A 17,867-nucleotide genomic window follows, 5' to 3' on the forward strand; every position below is an offset into this window, starting at 1 on the left:
AATATTGTTTAGCCCCACCCCCTCAGGCCCCCACTAGCTCCAGGGCACACCTCGGGCTTCAATACTGTCTTCAGCCTGCCCGGGGCAGAGAACATATAACATGTAAAATGTTAGTTTTTGCTCACATTTGGCTGGGGTGCCGGGCAAAATATTAGTGGGGCAATGCCCCGGTGCCCTAAGAGATGCACCGCCTCTGCTGATAGGACAGTTGACCCCCTGATGATGCAGAACTACAGCATGCATGACCTGGTCTGATGTGTATGGTGGTAGAGTGCGCTTTGTGAACTAGGCGCTTGACCTTGGTCCCCAATATCAGCTGGCATTGCCGCAGAACCGGTACCCAATACGAGGTGGAGACTAAACTATAGGGACTGCAGTGAGAAGACAATTAGCGTTTGCTGGAAAATTAAAAGGGGGGGGTCATTATTTCAGGTGGCTCACCTGGAAAACTGACCTGCACGGAATAGGACTATCTCCTGCAGCAAGTTGAACTGTTGTTTGGGACTGCTGTGCTGTCCTGAGGCCCAGAACTGCCATTCAGCATGTGGAGGGAGACTGTAGAGATCTGAGATCACCCTCTGTGTTCCTCCACCAGGTGATGGTCCCAATGGTATGAACACCACCACCACATTCATATTCCCTCTGTGAGCTTACCTCGTCAGTGCCTGGAGAGAGGGAGCTCCCCTGCCCTCCACCCCGATTCTGCTGCCGGCAGACTCTATGCTCCACCATGGGAAATGCAACTAAGAAAAGAGACCTCATGGTGGGGCCACAGGTTTCTCCAGAAGGAATGCTTGACTTCCCGCCAATGGAATCTGATCCATTGAATTCCCAGGGTGGACCCACCCTCCAAGGTATCCTGCAGGCCATTGCTGCATCCCGAGAGGCACTTGAAACAAAAATTTACACACTAGGAGCAGAGTTTAGTCTCCTGAGAGATGATCACTGATGCTTAGCGGAACTTGCACAATGACAGAAAGGCTGATATAGGATCTCCCCTCAGACATCTCAGCGATTGGGGAATGACTTTCGTCATGGAGACAGATCTGGATACTTGAGTTAAGGGCAGAAGATGCAGAAAACTGATTGTGAAGGAACAATATACGGATGATTGGTCTCCCGGAATGAATAGAAGGCTCCAAAATGTTGTCATACCTGGAGAGATGGTTCCAAGAGGAGGAGGCCTCAGAGGGCCTCTCATCATTCTATGCCCTGGAGGGGGCCCACAGGGTCATGTTACACCCTCCTTTGCCGGGTGTGCCCCTGCCGCTGGTGTTGGCCAAGCTACTCCACTATAAAAATTGTGATCACATCTTAGCCCAAGCTCAAGTAAAAGGGTAACTTAGACTGAACAATTGCGAAATAATGATCTTCCCAGACTTTACAAAAGATGTCCAAAACAGCGATCTTCATTTCAAGAAGCAAAACGTAAACTCCGCCAAATGGGCTTCCAATATACAATGGTTTTCCCAGCCAGATTACGAGCTGTGACTCTGGATGGGGTGCAGTTTTTTCACTCCCCTGTGAAATGTGGGACTGAATTGAGTCCCACCCACAGGCAGGTCCCAGCCAGGAATCTCTGAAGTGTGCTTCCAGATGCTGGAGACAGAGATGGCAGAGCGGGAACATGGTGAGTCCGGCCCCCTCTGGATTGAAGGTCCAGCGGGAACAATGCTGGGCGGTGGAGGTGGTGGTGGCCATAAGCAAGCAAGCCCATTTTGTTAGGTGACAGCGACTTCATGGAGCCACAGACTGGCCTGCACACTAGCTCTCCAGAGTGTACTGATGACAATGAAATGCCTACAATAACCTCAAGAACTGTTGATGAGACTATCTGATCAAATAGCTGGGAAAGGATCTTTCTGAGAAACATCGGGGGGAGAGAATGTTGATTCTTATCATTTATTGAATTCTTGTTCGCTTCAGGGGATCCTGAAACTACACTATTGTTTTCTTCATATAGGGTGGTCGGACCGTGCGTTGAGTCTCTTCATATGACAGCCAAGCCTCCCCTACTATAGTTATAGCCCTGGTGGGTACACCCATGACTTTAGGTTTGTAGTACACTAGTTTGGATGGGGGTATTTTGCCTGCTTGTCCTGTGGAGAGCAAATTGGAGAGTTGTTTGTTTGCTTGAGCTCAGTGAATGTTTTGGTGTTGTCCTATGGTATAGCTCTATCTTTACTTTGAGATGGGTGGCTCTGATCATCAGGTTTGTAGTTGCTCATTACTATGCACCATCCTATCTTCCCTCCACACAATGACATCCTCCATGACATAAAGCGGGTTATTTCAACTTTGGAGGAAGTGTTAATCCGTCCCAAAAGTGACGGTAAAGTGACGGATATACCACCAGCCGTATTACGAGTTCCATAGGATATAATGGACTCATAATACGGCTGGTCGTATATCCGTCACTTTACCGTCACTTTTGGGACGGATTAACACTTCCTCCAAAGTTGTAATAACCCCCAAAGAGTCTTAACTTGGAATGTTAGGGGGATACACACCATGTCTAATAGATACAAGGTATTTTCATATCTTAACAGACAGATGATCCAAATTGCCTTTTTGCAGGAAACTCATCTCACTGCTAAGGAGTGCAGCATTACAGTGTAGATGGAGAAGACAGGCCTAGTACACTACCTACTCAGCCTATGCTAGGGGGTTGTGGTGTGGATACACCCAGGGGTCCTCTTTCAACACACTGCCCACATAGCGGACCCAGCGGAAGGTTTGTTGTAGTGACTGTCCAATCAAATGGCCAAGATGTGGACTTGGGTAGTGTATATGGCCCCAATGTTGACCAAGCAGCCTTTCTGACAGACCTTTTGAGGTCTTTCGCTCCCCACCTGCTGGGATATGCTCTACTTGGGGGTGATTTTATCTGTGTGGCGGACCCTTTGTTAGAGCAATCACACCCCCCACTGGGAGATTCCCCAACCAATTAGATGGTCCAAGGGTTTAAGAAATGGTAGAGTAAATGGGGACTAGTAGATGCTTGGCAATTACAACATCTGGGAGAGGGGGATTATTCTTTTTTTCTGGCCCTGCATGATCTACATGTCCACCTAGATGCGTTCCTTAATATGCCAGACATACATGGTGCGGTGTGAGATGTGGAATATCATGTTAAGACTATCTCCGACCATAACCCGCTGCTACTCCAGCTTGGCTGGGGAGAGGAGCGAGCCACATCCCCTCATGGAGATTCAAATCTGAGACTTTGGAATACTTCCCTCTTCCATGACACCATTGGGACAGCCATTAGACAATACTTTGAGGACAATAATATAAGAGTCCTCCCTACGGGTGGAGTAGGATTTCTTTAAGGCTGTCATATGGGGTAAATGCATAGCTGGGTCCACGGGGGTCCGTCAGACCCTAGTATTGGAGGCCCAGTCTTGTGAGGAATTTTGAGGCACCTGGAGCGGTGCCGGCCCAGACACCCAGAACTACAGCCTGAATTCCTTGAAGCTACAGAGAGAGTTGCTGTACAGGTAGAAAGATTGCTTTGTTTTGACTATAAATATTAAATGATAAAAGCACACAAAGAGAGGGACCAAATGAGCTTGCTGATGGCGTGGCTCGTGAACCTGGTGAAGAGGGGCTGTATGACCATGGAGCTCGATACCTCCCAGGACCCCAACGTACATCGGCAGGCAGATATTAATAAAGTATTTCTGGATTACTGTACTCAACTGTATAGTAGCAATTCTGTCTGATCACCTGCTGATATTGATGCCTTCCTGACACCCCTGCGCCTCCCAGTGCTGAAACTTTTGGGGGGAAGCAGCGCTGCCCTGGGGATTACGACCCCTCTCTCCACCGGCATTTACATGGAGGTTTTACCGCAATGTAAAGGCTGGAGGAGACGGGGTCCACACTGCCATGCACTTGGCATGGGCAGTGTGGGGGCCCCCTGGCCAGCCCCATCGCGCAAATCACTGCCTGCTTTGCAGGCAGTGATTTGTGCAACTGGTGCTGGTGCACATTATGCACATCAGCATTGCCGCCGGCTCTAATATGAGCCGGCGTCAATGTTGTGCATTTTCCACTGGGCCAGCGGGAAACTCATAATAGGGCGAGCGGGAAGGAGACCGCACTGGCAGTCTCCTGCCTGCTGGAGTTTGGCGGGCGGCCTTTTCCGCCCGCCAAACTTGTAATTAGGGTCATAAGCTGGCAGTGGCTCAAGGTATTACCAATCTGATAGGCAGGAGCCTCTGAAGTGAAAGAGTAAGAATCTCCTTGAGACCCACAGTATCCTGGAGGTGCACCATGAACTTAGCCATCAGCCCTTTCTTCAACTACAAATCCAGGTTTTCTTCATCACTCAGAGGTCTAGGATCTCCCTGCGCCCAGGGACCTATTGGGCAGGTGGAACAGGCATTAACTACTCAGTGAGTGCACTTTATCCAAAACCACTTGCACGGTGGCCTCAATCAGAGATTGAAACTGTGAAGTATTCATTGGAGCCAGTGGCAGATCATCTGTCCTAGTAGGAGCCACTAGCAGAGGGCCCTTCACCAAGGTTTTAAAGGACAAATAAAAGTAGGGCCAGTACCTCCTGTAGGATATTTAGGCAGACCCCTGACTGCTGGAACACTCAAAGCCATACCTGGACCTAGATCCCCCGTCGCAACCTCTTGACCTCACAGCAGTAGGCTGCACAGCTAGATTAGCAAATGTTACACCATGTAACAAGCATTGGCCCTAGTCTGGCCTTGGCAAGCTTGCCCTGTTTTTTTCTTATTTATTTTTTGTGCAAACACATGAAATATGCAAAAATAGAAAATAAGAGTTGCTGAGCAGTCCAACACCAGCTCAGGCACTGTCGCGTAAGCCTTTTCAGACAGCTGTGCACATGTAATCAGAAAACATACTGTCGCTCAAGAGGCAGCCAATGGATGAAATAGGCTGACCTATCGCCCCTTGCTGTTTGACGCGGTAGGTGGAACTAAACATGTGAATGACACTTGAAGAGACCATTGGCTGAAGAGGGCTGATCAAAAGAGCCAGTATGCAGACATGTATGCATTTTGTAATGATTTATTGGGAAAATTCAAGTGTGGTGAGCAACTAGGAAAGGGCTAATTATTTAAATATATTATATTTGACTAATTATTTAATGCACATTTAAGTTAATGTGCTGCAACATTTTATGTTATGTGTTCTAGATTTAAAATAAATGTGTACAATTATTTTACATTAATATTTTATATGGGAATATTTGACATTTTTTTAAGTTTAATAAACGTTTCCTTACTTTTCCATAGGTAGATCTGCAGCTGGGTGGTCGAGGTCTCTGGCTACGTGTGTCTGCCTACGTGTGTAACGTTATGAGCAGTAGCTGTACACTCATAACACGTGGTGACGGACTCTCCAGCAGAGGGTGGAGACGTGTAAATATGTCCCCAGAAGTAATTTTATACTTGGAAATGGTGAATAGCAAAAACTGTGTAAAGTCACATCTAGGTGTGATGAAGCAGAAAAAGAAAGACTAACAAACATTAATATATCATGTAACAAAATCGTATGAGACAATGTGATTTTAGTAAAGAAAAATAATGTATGTAGAAAATGTGCCCACGAAGTAGGTCGCCATTAGTATAAACAAGCTTAATTAATCATGAAAACCGACAAATGATCGAATATGTCATAATTGAAGCTATATCTTATGATTTTCTTGTTAAAACTGTTATATGCTTAGCTTAAATTTAGCAGAGGCTTTGGACTAGTGGCCTGGTCTCAATTTTAACTGCATAGTTTTCACTTGTATTAACAAAGACGTGTTTTAAACCTTTAAAGCTGTATTTTTCCAGTAGAATGACTAATACACTTATCTCAAGGTTGCGTGTTAGGCAACTTCCATCCCCTTTGAAGCAAGGTCAGTTTCTGCAGGTGCAGACAATAAAGACACTGATGCAGAATTAATTGGCAACTTTGTTGCTACTTGTGTTCCAAAACTCCAAGGACACCTTATGCGTAGATGAGTATTAAGAGAAAAGACACTATTCAGTGGTCAAAGAGAAATCACCCCATGGACCCTCCAATGGAAGAACCTGAAGAATTTTGAACTTTTCTTACTTAATCCCACCAGACGAAGAGAAGCCAGCCATTTTCTTTGATGCCATTTTGAAGCCAGATTTGAGAATCCATTTTGATGACACTTTGATGCTTTTTCTCTATCCCAGAGAGAGAGAGAGAGAGACTTTAAAGAATTCTCACCCTAGAGACTTTAACTTTAACTTTACCCCGTCTTGCCCATACAATAACTTTTGCCCCTGTATTCCTTGCTGCTGCAAGAAAAACTTACCTTAAACTTTGCCCCCTTGAAGTCTGCCCCATGCTGATCGAACTGGTACCTGAAGGACGAAGACTTACCTTGAATGCTGATTGTATTTGGTAATTATGAAAGGATATATGTATTATGCATTGTGTTTTCCTTCTTAGGTACCAACTGCTTATTTTGACAGAGCCCAAGCTAGAAGTTTTCTAAATTTATGTTTACTAAATTCGTTTTGCATGAAGCCCCACATGCCAATGCTAATCAGGGGTTAGTTGAGGTATTCATTTGATGCACCATGCTGAATTGAAATCTTGTTATGCTGACAAATGTATGCAATTAGCCAAATTCAGTTACTTTTATTAGTGATTTGCATTGCTATAGCCGAGTGCATTATAATCCAAGTTTTGCGTAGATTGCGTTTCTTCCGTCGCTATGGACAGCCAGTAATGTTCGTATATGTGTATCATTTGATTTTGAGACTTACTTATATTGTGTTAGCTTTGTTAATATAGGGAAATAAACTCATTAACTTTTAATAAACAGGTGTGGTTATTCATGACTGAAAGGTCATGTTGTGTCTAATTACTGATTTTCTGTTTAACTAATTTGTTGATTGATTACTAATCGAGTATTGGTTATTGATTATAAATGATTATTGATTATTGATTTGAGGGATCCGAAAAATCTTTGGATAAGGAGAACTCAACCTGGTCAAAAGGTTCACCGACCTCCGGCGTGTCCAAGCATAAGTAATTTATAAGGACTGGATGCGCTATCAGTAGATGGTAGCAGAGTTTGATGGTTTGGCCCTTTGGGACCCCATCCGAACAATAGACGGATTCAAGTTAGAATTTTCTTTAATAAAACAAGTTGGAGATATGATGATGCCCTAAATCCCCAATGACTTTCCTGGAATCTCGGAGCTTGCGAATGGAGGAAATGGAGGTGTGAGAATGTTTTCGGCGTTTCTAGTGACGGTATGAGTGAAGTTAGGGTTTTGCACTTGCGTATGTTATGCCGCAGATGAATTGTGAAGTTTGTGAGGATTTTACGGGGTTACGAACTCCAATTAAAATTTTAGAGGAGTGGTACTCCAAAGTGTGAAAGTAGGGAAGTCGTCGAACTTCATATGTGTGTAGCGCTTTGTGCAGGAAAAAATTGTCCACGTGGTTGTTGATGTTGAGACGGGCCCTGCGAGGTTAAGAGACTCCGGAGTATGTTGAAAAGTGTATGAGACACTTGATTGATGTTGTAATTTGTTCGGTTTAATAGGTTGATCGGGCGTGGTCAACAAGTCAGTACGAATGTTGAGGAATAAAAGAACATTTTCGACTTTGAGATTTGACGAATTCTAAGGTGCACTAGAATAGTTCATTGATCAGTTGAGAGTAAAGTTTGCAGGTCAAATTTTGCTTGCGAAAGTGGGAAACCGAGAAAGATGGAATAACTGCTGAGGCTAGTGAAAAATCCCTAATGTTTCTGAAGCGATTGTATTACCCTTTTCCTGTAGTAAACCGACAGATTTGTTTTCTTCTTTTTGATTAGTGCTTGTGATATATTGCAGAAATTCGTTTTGAGTAAAGTTGAATGAAGGAGGACAAGCCGCTAGACTTTGTCAGCCGCAGTGTGTGAGTGTGACGTCACTAGGAGCCGCGCTGAGATAGGTTGGTTGGTGAAAAGGGTCGCGTATGGATTGGACGCAGTCCGTGAAGCGCAGTTGGTGGGGAAAGGCAAGTGGAGAGTATTCCGGGAATTAAAGTCACTTATTGATTACATTTTGAGAAAATAAAAGAAGGAAAGATGAAATTTTTCAAAGCATTTAAGAGAGATGTATATATTAGAGAAAATGTAGGAGAAGAAACACCGCCTGAGGGTACACCAGCTTACATCGTAATTGAAGAAAAGGGTGTTGCACCATGTATTTGGTTAAAGCAATGGTGTAAATTAACAGAAAAGCATGGAAGTGTAGCGTTTCCTATCCATGGGACGTCTAATCTAAGAATTTTGGAGAATTTAAGGTTTGCGCTATATGACATGAAAATACCTCCAAGACCAGCACAGTTTGAAGCATTAGCAATTTGGGAACAAATGGCTAGAAGGCAACTACAAAAGAAATTTGAGACAAGAGTGAGAAAAGTAGAAAAGACACTAGCGGATGCTAGATGGGATAGTGCTCAAAAGGTCTGGAGATCAGATATATTGCAGGGAGTTAAATTGTTTCCAGCAATTACTGACGAAGCAGAGATGGAAGGAAAGAAAGCTACCCATAAAACAAACAGGAGTCAGTCCAAAGATAGAAAAAATAAGAGAACCTCGAAAAAGGTCAGACGAATCAGACGATGAGGAGTTCATTCTGCAATTGTTAAATGACCGTCCACCACCATACGTGGAAAACGGAAATGGCCAAAGCACTAGTACTGCCCCTCCAGAACCGATACAGGGTACTGTAACACCGAATTTGAGAAAATTGCAGAGGCAAAGTAGTCCTGATATGCCTTTTACACAAGAAATGCCACAAGTTCAGAGAATCTATCCTGACATGACTAAACTGGAACCTGTTAATGATTATCAGCCACAGGTCCAAAGACGCTATTATGATGAACATAATTTAGAAATAACTTCTAATTTAATGGTGCAGAGAGGACAGAATTACCAAAGACCGACATTGATTCAAACCGAACCAACACAAATTTTGATGCCTCAAAAGCAGATACAAGAAATGCCAAAGTACATTCAAACAGTAGAAACACAGTTAGACATGTCAGCAATGATGAACCATAATGTGGGAATTAACATGCCACAGAATTTGGGTAACAGACAGAATCCGGACGCAATATCTTTGCCTATCACTGTAGGTCCGCCAGTACCATTATATATACAAGCAAAGCCAAGTGCATGCGATCAAGGTGTAATGACACAGAATGAGACAGGATGGAGATACATAGAAAATACTCAAGAAATGACTCCCGTAGGAACACTGTCAAATAGATCTGGGTCTTTGTTGGAATTTAGCCCAATTCCAATTTGTGTTCCATCAACTGTGGTAAGGTCAAATCCACCACAAATAATTCCGCAAAACTCAAAAACAGAAACATTACAGAAACCATCAGTAGCAGTAGACGTAGATGCTACATTAATGGGACTAAACGCACAACAGTTAACACAATGGTTGAACAGTCTGAATACCCCACAGAGTACACCCAAGGGGAAAGGAGAAGAATATTTGAATCAAATAAGATTGGGCATGGAAGCAGGTGAACTTGTGGATGGAACGATGGGTCTGAACAGATTAGAATCATACACAGAAGAAGAGCTGAGATACATTTGCCCTAGAATTATAAGAGAAGTAAGCAGCATACATAAGAGGTTACTAGAAATTGCAGACAGACACAAAATAGACATAAATAAAACCAAGCACTTGAGCAGAAGTTACAGGTTAGACTTTGAGGCAAAAGATTTTGAACACATGAGGTCCGCAGGAATGAAAACACATCTTAAAGAAATATTGCAAAGCGCGCAGGTTTGGAGATGTTTAGACAAGTGGGAGAGAAGGTGGGTTAAGAAAAAGTATAGGAAGAAAGAAAGTACCCCAGATCAGAATGATAAAATACAACAGAATGGTGATCTTATAACCATGTTACCAATGAGAGAAACAGCAGGAGGAAAACTTATCCATGTACCATGGCACAGGTGTGATATTCAATCTTTTACGGATGATTACCCTAAGTTAAGAGAGAAACCGATCGAATGGTATCAACAAACAGATAGATTCATGAAACTCGAAAAGTGTCTTTGGGAATACCTGAATACTTTATTCGAAACTGTAGTTCCAGCAGATTTGTGGGAAGATTGTAAAAGGGCTGTAGATTGGCCAACAAGTGAACCAGAAAGAGATAAGGACACAGGTGCACCATCACCTAGGTAATGAGCATATACCATAAAGTGATTGAGTATTTGAAAACAAAAGTTGTGTCGAAAAATGTAGATTGGCAGAAAATTGACAGAACAGCACAGGAAGTTAAAGAGTTGATACATGCGTACTATGAGAGATTGTTGAAAGCATTTAAACATTACAGTGGCACGGAAACGATTGAGGCAAAGGACATGCTCCATTTTGTATTCAGATTTGTGGAAGGATTGAGACCAGAAATTAGCCAGATGATTAAAATGCATTTGATTTGTTGGCAGTCAAAATCGATCGATGAAGTGTTGAACTATGCAAAATACTGCAGTGATGAGATTGAGACAAAGCAGAAAAGGTTGAAAGAAAAAGTGATGGTGATGCAGATTAAAGCAGCTCAGACAGGTTTGCAAGGTTTCCAACAACAGTTGCCGCAGCAGCAACAGCAGGGAAATGCTATGTTTCAGCCACAGATGAGAGGCAGAGGCCAAGGAGGTTTTGTGAATAATGGTCCTGATTTAAATACTGTCGTGATTCCTAATGGTATACAGGCAATGAAGAAAGTGATGCCATGTCACACGTGCGGAATCGTCGGACATTGGAAACGGGAGTGCCCAATGTTGGTGCAGGAAGGTGTAGGTCAGCAAAACAATGATGTCAATACATTTCAGAATATGAGAGGACCAAAATTGAGAGGTCCAAACCCAAATTTCCAAAATAATGTAAATCAGATGCAGGGTCTACAACCTATACAACAACAGCAGGTGCAAATGCCCTGTGTACACATGGTACAATCGCAGCCAATGCAACAGCAGTTTCCTATGGTACCTAATCAGCAAATGCAAGTACCTTTAGCACCAATGAATCAGCAACAAGTAATGCTTCCTCAACAGGTCACAGGTCAAGGAATGAATCAAAGTAACACAGTACACCAATTCCCGTTACACAGTGAGAATGGAATAAACAATGAATGGGAGAGTGAAAGTTCAGTTGAGGAGGGAAATTGTAGCATCTTTGGAAGTTGATCAAAAGGGACCATATGTGGAAGGAAGAGTTATGGGTCACAACGTTTCATTTTTGGTTGACACAGGAGCTACATGCTCTACAGTTAGAAGTATCGAAGTACCAAATTTGCCACTTTCAGGGAGAACAGTTCAAGTAGTGGGAGTAGCTAATAGGTATCTGACAAACCCAATTACAGATCCAGTGCAAGCCAAAATTGGTACCTTTCAAGGGTTACATAAATTTGTGGTGTGTGACTCAAGTCCAATATCCCTATTAGGAAGAGATTTATTATGCAAACTAGGATGCTCGATTATGTGCTCACATAATGGAATTAAAATTCACACAAACAGTGATGTGGAAGAAGAGGACAGTTTAGAAGAAGAAGAAATGGAAACTGTTGATGAAGAGTATCCCCTGATTACTCTTTATCCTATGCTCACTGAAGCAGATATTCCAGCCGATTTACAAGAAACTGTTGAAAAGGAAGTGTGGGATATGACAGGGAAAGAAGTACGATTGATCAAAGGAGCAGAACCAGTGAAAGTGACTGTAAAACCTAATGTAAATTTTCCTCAGACTCCACAATACCATATGCCACAAGATACTCTCATGAAAGTCGCCCAACTCATTGACGAATTTGTGAAACAGGGAGTACTGAAAGAAGTACTAAGTAGTCCATGTAATTCACCAATCATGGGACTAATAAAACCAAGTGGAAAAGTCTGAATTGTTCAAGATTTGAGAAAAATAAATGCTATAATAGTCAAATGTTGTCCCGTAGTACCAAATCCAGCTGTAATAATGTTTCAAATTCCCTGTGATGCAGAGTGGTTCACAGTCATCGATTTGTCACAAGCATTCTTTTCTGTGCCTCTTCATGAGGACAGCCAATTTCTCTTTTGTTTCAAATTCCTGGACAGAGTCTACAGTTGGTGTCGAATTCCTCAAGGGTTTTCGGAGTCACCATCAATTTTCAATCAGATTCTAAAGAAAAATCTGGAATCATTGGAATTACCTTTTGAATCAACCTTAGTACAGTATATTGACGATTTACTGATTGCATCCAAAACAGAAAATGACTGTACAGTTGACACTATTGCCTTACTGAACCATTTGGGAAGGAATGGACACAAAGTGTCTCCTTCAAAATTGCAATACTGCCAAAAGAAAGTGAAATGTTTGGGTCACCAAATAGAAAAAGGGTCGAGAAAAATCATGAAAGAAAGAATAACGAGTGTACTTCAAATGAGTCCACCCAAAACAAGAAAAGAGGTGAGAAAGTTTTTGGGAATGGTGGGCTACTGTCGCCAATGGATTCCCAATTTCTCAACTCTAGCCAAACCTTTACTGAAACTGACCCAGAAAGATGCGCAGGATGAAATAATGTTGAAAAGAGATTAAGTGGATGCCTTTATTGAATTAAAGGAATGCATGTGTAGAGCTCCAGCTTTAGGTATGCCTGATTACACAAAGCCTTTCACATTGTTTTGTCATGAACGTGATGCATGTTCCTTGTCTGTCTTGACTCAAGTCCATGGTGGTGTAAACAGACCAGTAGCATATTTTTCAGCTACTTTGGATCCAGTCGCAGCAGCCTTACCAGGATGCTTGCGTGCTGTAGCAGCAGTTGGTATGAGCCTGAACCAGAGTGAAGGAATAGTGATGGGACATCCTTTAACAGTTATGGTCCCTCACTCAGTCGAAATACTTTTGACACGTTCCCGAACACAGCACATGACTGGTGCTAGGCTTACAAGGTATGAGACAGTACTTTTGGGATCACCTAACGTGCAATTAAAAAGGTGCACTCAGCAACTTTGTTTCCCAGTGAAAATGTTGAAATTGAAAATGTAGAGGACATCGAACACGATTGTCTTCAGGTGACTGAATTTTGTACTAAACCAAGACCTGATATCAAAGATACTCGATTGGAAGAAAATGGTCAGATTATTTTTGTTGATGGTTCATGTTTAAGAGATGCACTTGGAATATTGAAAGCAGGATATGCTGTATGTGCAATAACTGGTGTTCTAGAAGCATCTTGGCTTCAAGGAATTTATTCCGCACAAGTAGCGGAACTAGTAGCCCTTACTAGAGCTTGCCAACTTTCCGCATTAATGAAAGTCACCATTTACACTGACAGTCAGTACGGATTTGGAATAGTGCATGATTTTGGACAATTGTAGTCACAAAGAGGCTTTATGACCTCTTCAGGATCACCAGTGAAAAATGGTGAAAGAATAAGAGAATTGTTACATGCTATCCAGTTGCCAGGAGAAGTAACAGTGGTAAAATGCAGTGCACACTCGAAATCACAAGACTTTGGGGGTGATTCTGACCCCGGCGGTCAGAGACCGCCGGGGCCAGGGTCGGCGGGAGCACCGCCGACAGGCCGGCGGTGCCCCGCAGGGCATTCTGACCGCGGCGGTTCGGGCGCGGTCAGATGCGGAAAACCGGCGGTCTCCCGCCGGTTTTCCGCTGCCCATAAGAATCCCCCATGGCGGCGGAGCGCGCTCCGCCGGCATGGGGATTCTGACACCCCCTACCGCCATCCTGTTCCTGGCGGGTCTCCCGCCAGGAACAGGATGGCGGTAGGGGGTGCCGCGGGGCCAATGGCATGGGCACTGCAGGGGCCCCCGTAAGAGGGCCCCACTTAGTATTTCAGTGTCTGCTATGCAGACACTGAAATACGCGACGGGTGCAACAGCACCCGTCGCACCTTCCCACTCCGCCGGCTCAATTCTGAGCCGGCGTCCTCGTGGGAAGGTTGATTTGCCCTGGGCTGGCGGGCGGCCTTTTGGCGGTCGCCCGCCAGCCCAGGGCAAATCCCAAAATACCCTCAGCGGTCTTTCGACCGCGGAGCGGTATTTTGGTGGGGGAACTCTGGCGGGCGGCCTCCGCCGCCCGTCAGGGTCAGAATGACCCCCTTTGTTTCTTTGGGAAATGGATATGCAGATCAAGTCGCAAGGTTTTGCGCATTAAACTGTATATTGCTCAGAGACGAATGGAATTTGATAAGTGAGCCAGAACTTGAACCAAATGAAGCCTTTGCTCTAAAAGTTGTAGACACAATAGAAGAATTAAAATTCCTACGAAATAATGTTAGTAAGGATGAAAAACTCTCATGGAGTAAATTACAATGTGTAAAGAAACCAGATGATTTGTGGGTTTCAAGTGAAGGGAGATTAGTTTTGCCAGACAGTCTTTTGACACAAATAGCTAAGCTATACCACGGACAAGCACACATTGGAAGAGATGCCATGATTAGATTATTCAAAATTGATTGGTTTAATCCCAAATTTCGCCAAGTTGCTGAAGCAGTTTGCCATCGTTGCGTCATTTGCCAACATATGAACGCAGGGAAGGGAACCGTAGTAAATTTGAGCCACGTTGGAAGAGCAGGTGGGCCGTTCAGCAGGATGCAAATGGATTTCATTGAGATTCCTATGCATGCAGGCTTGAAATATGTGTTGGTGATTGTGTGTATTTTTAGTCACTGGATTGAAGCATACCCTACAAGCAGAAATGACAGTCTCACAGTTGCAAAACTACTCTTGAGAGAACTAATACCACGTTTCGGATTTCCGATCTCTTTAGAATCAGATAGGGGAGGTCACTCCAATAACGAAGTAATCAATTTACTATGTGCAGCATTGAACATTGAACAAAATTTGCATTGTAGCTACCGCCCTGAAGCATCAGGACTAGTGGAGCAAATGAATGGCACGCTGAAATCAAGAATGGCGAAAATATGCGCTTCCACAAACTTGAAATGGCCTGACGCGTTGCCTTTGGTGTTAATGTCAATGAGAAACACACCTGATAGAAAAACTGGACTATCACCACATGAAATTCTCATGGGCAGAGCCATGAGACTTCCAGCAGTTCCTACGAATGCCCTTGTAAATATTACAGATGATATGGTATTGGACTACTGCAAAGGTCTGGCTGATGTGGTCTGCTCGTTTTCTCACCAGGTAGAGGCAACCACCTTGCCACAGATCCAAGGTCCAGGACACGCCCTGAAAGCAGGTGACTGGGTTGTGATAAAGAAGCACGTGAGAAAGTTGTGTTTGGAACCCCGTTGGAAAGGACCTTTTCAAGTGATTCTGACAACTACCACCGCTGTGAAGTGTGCGGGAGTTCCCAACTGGATTCACGCCAGTCACGCGAAAAGGGTGGTGTGTCCAACAGAAGAGGAAATTGAAGCACTGAAATTACCAACAGCTAACAGGAAAGTACCAGGCACTGAGACAGAACGAAGAGAGCCTGAAAGCAAACAAGAAGAAATTGAGACAGAAGAAATATTCTCTGAGGAAGACGCAGTCGATCCTTTTGAGGACAACAGAGAAGAAGCCTCAGGAGGTGACAAACAAAGATCCTATCTCAGGTGAAGAAGCAGGAGAGCCTAATAAGAGGAGGGCTTTCCCAGAAGCAGACGATACAGGAAAAGAAGGAGAAAACCTGACTGACCTTCCAGGTGAAGGAGACAAAACAGAGCAAAGTGAAATTGTTCCAATTCTTCCCGAACCAGTTGCAGGTCCATCAGGTGAAAACAACGCGAAACGGAGACAAAGCATATCACCAGTGAAATCAAAGACTAAAGAAACATTAAACGAAAACAAATGGCCAAAATCGAAGGAGAAAAGAAAGGAAGTGTCTATCATAACCACATCGAATGAAGAAAAAGACACAGCCAAAGAACAAGACATAAGCGAAAGAGAATCGAAAGGAGATGCAAAATTGAAAAGGAAAAGAATAGCGAGCAGAAGATATTCTGGTCTAGAATGGGCATACACAGCCACTAATGATTGGTCAGACGAATTTCTGTCTCTTAGTCTTGAAAATGAAGAAGCAGAACGACACTTTGGTACTTGAAAAGTGAAATTCCATGAACATTACCGATTAAGACATTGATAACCTGATTGACTTTTGAAACTGATTTTGAGACAAAGCTGCTAAACCGATAAGAGACTAAGCTGCTAAGAAAACCTTGTGAACTTTGACCTCGTTGATCCTTTATATATATCTGCAAATTTGATTTGATATCTTCAACTTTCTGATTCTCTATAGATCATGACAGACAATACTACACAAGGACATAAAGTATTGTAAATACATGTGTATAGGTTTAATAATTGCATGTGTACTAATCATTATGGCAATAATTCTTGGAATGCATGGAGGGAATGAAAGAGACGCGAATGATGCTTCTACTTTTAAAACTATGACTGAATTAACTCCTTTGAATAAACTCGAACGAGACGAAAAATATTTACATGACTATACTAACGACAAGAAAGAACTCTCATCTAATGTTTTCTATCGCTTGCTGAGTGAGTATGTTGAGACAATGGATGCGAAAGATTGTTATATATGTACACAAATCCCTACCTCAGTAATAGAAGGGGTGACACATCATAGCAAGCCCCTTACGTATGGAATAACATGTAGTTTGTTACTAACCAGATTTTATGGCCAGGAGTATATTCAATACTTCTATTCCAATCATGATGTCGTATTTTCATATGTCCCCATAATTGAGTACTTGAGTAAAGTAGCAAGAGATTATTATGTAAAATTAGTTAGGGGTTTCTTTGAACCATTATCACCTTTTTCCACAATTCACGCACATAAAGAAAACCTAACATGCTTACTTTCACCCTTAGAGAAAAGTTTTTTAGATCACACTGAAGATAGAAGGCAAATTATAAAATAAAAATTAGAAAAAGAATTACATAAAAGGACATCTGTAGATAACTATGTTTTTGCCGCAATAAAGACACAAGGGAAACTAGCTTTAGATGCATTACACATAGGGAAACTTTGTATAGATAGACCTAAATCATACTATGACACAATCTTTGTAGGAACGAGTGAATGTAAACACGTGTTTTTATTCCAGAGTAAATGGACATTCATGTTAAATGGACTAGATCCAGCTACTCCAGGGGTATATTATATTTGTGGACTTAACGCCTATTATCGTCTTCCAAAAGGATGGTATGGGAGATGTTATTTGGGAATAGTATTTCCAAAAGATTTATCAACTAGATGACTTAAAGAAATTTCCAAAGCTGTCTGAATTACATCGTATTCAGAAAAGGGAGACAGCTTCTGGTGTGGTAGGAAACATATTTGGAGCAATAATTCCTTTAGTAGGAGTTATATTGAATTCAATCAAAATACGAAAGTTGTCTACTATTGTGGATAACATGCTGACAAATTTCTCAGGAGCAATGATCCTGATGGATACTGAACTTGCTGCAGAAAGAGCTATGACTCTTCAAAACCGGCTTGCTTTAGACATTCTTTTAGCAAAGAATGGCAGCGTTTGCAAAATGCTTAGTGCACGTCACTGTTGCTCATATATACCAGACAACAGTAAACAAATTAGAAATATGCTTACAAATTTAACTAACAGTAGTACAGATTTGAAAGAATTGAAAGGACCAGGAGTATGGGAAAAAGTTGGAAAAGGATTTGCTTCCGTGGGAAACTGGCTCAGCAACATTTAGAATGGAATATTACTGAAACTAGTAAAAAAGATATTAATAATACTAATTTGCTTAATAGGTATTTGGGGAATATGGAAAGCTATTCAAATATTGAAATCAAGAAACAAGAGAAGAACTGAAAGGAAAGAACAAAAGGAAATGGTCAAATTATACA

The sequence above is a fragment of the Pleurodeles waltl genome, chromosome 6, assembly GCF_031143425.1.
Source record: "Pleurodeles waltl isolate 20211129_DDA chromosome 6, aPleWal1.hap1.20221129, whole genome shotgun sequence".
In the NCBI taxonomy this organism is placed as follows: Eukaryota; Metazoa; Chordata; class Amphibia; order Caudata; family Salamandridae; genus Pleurodeles; species Pleurodeles waltl.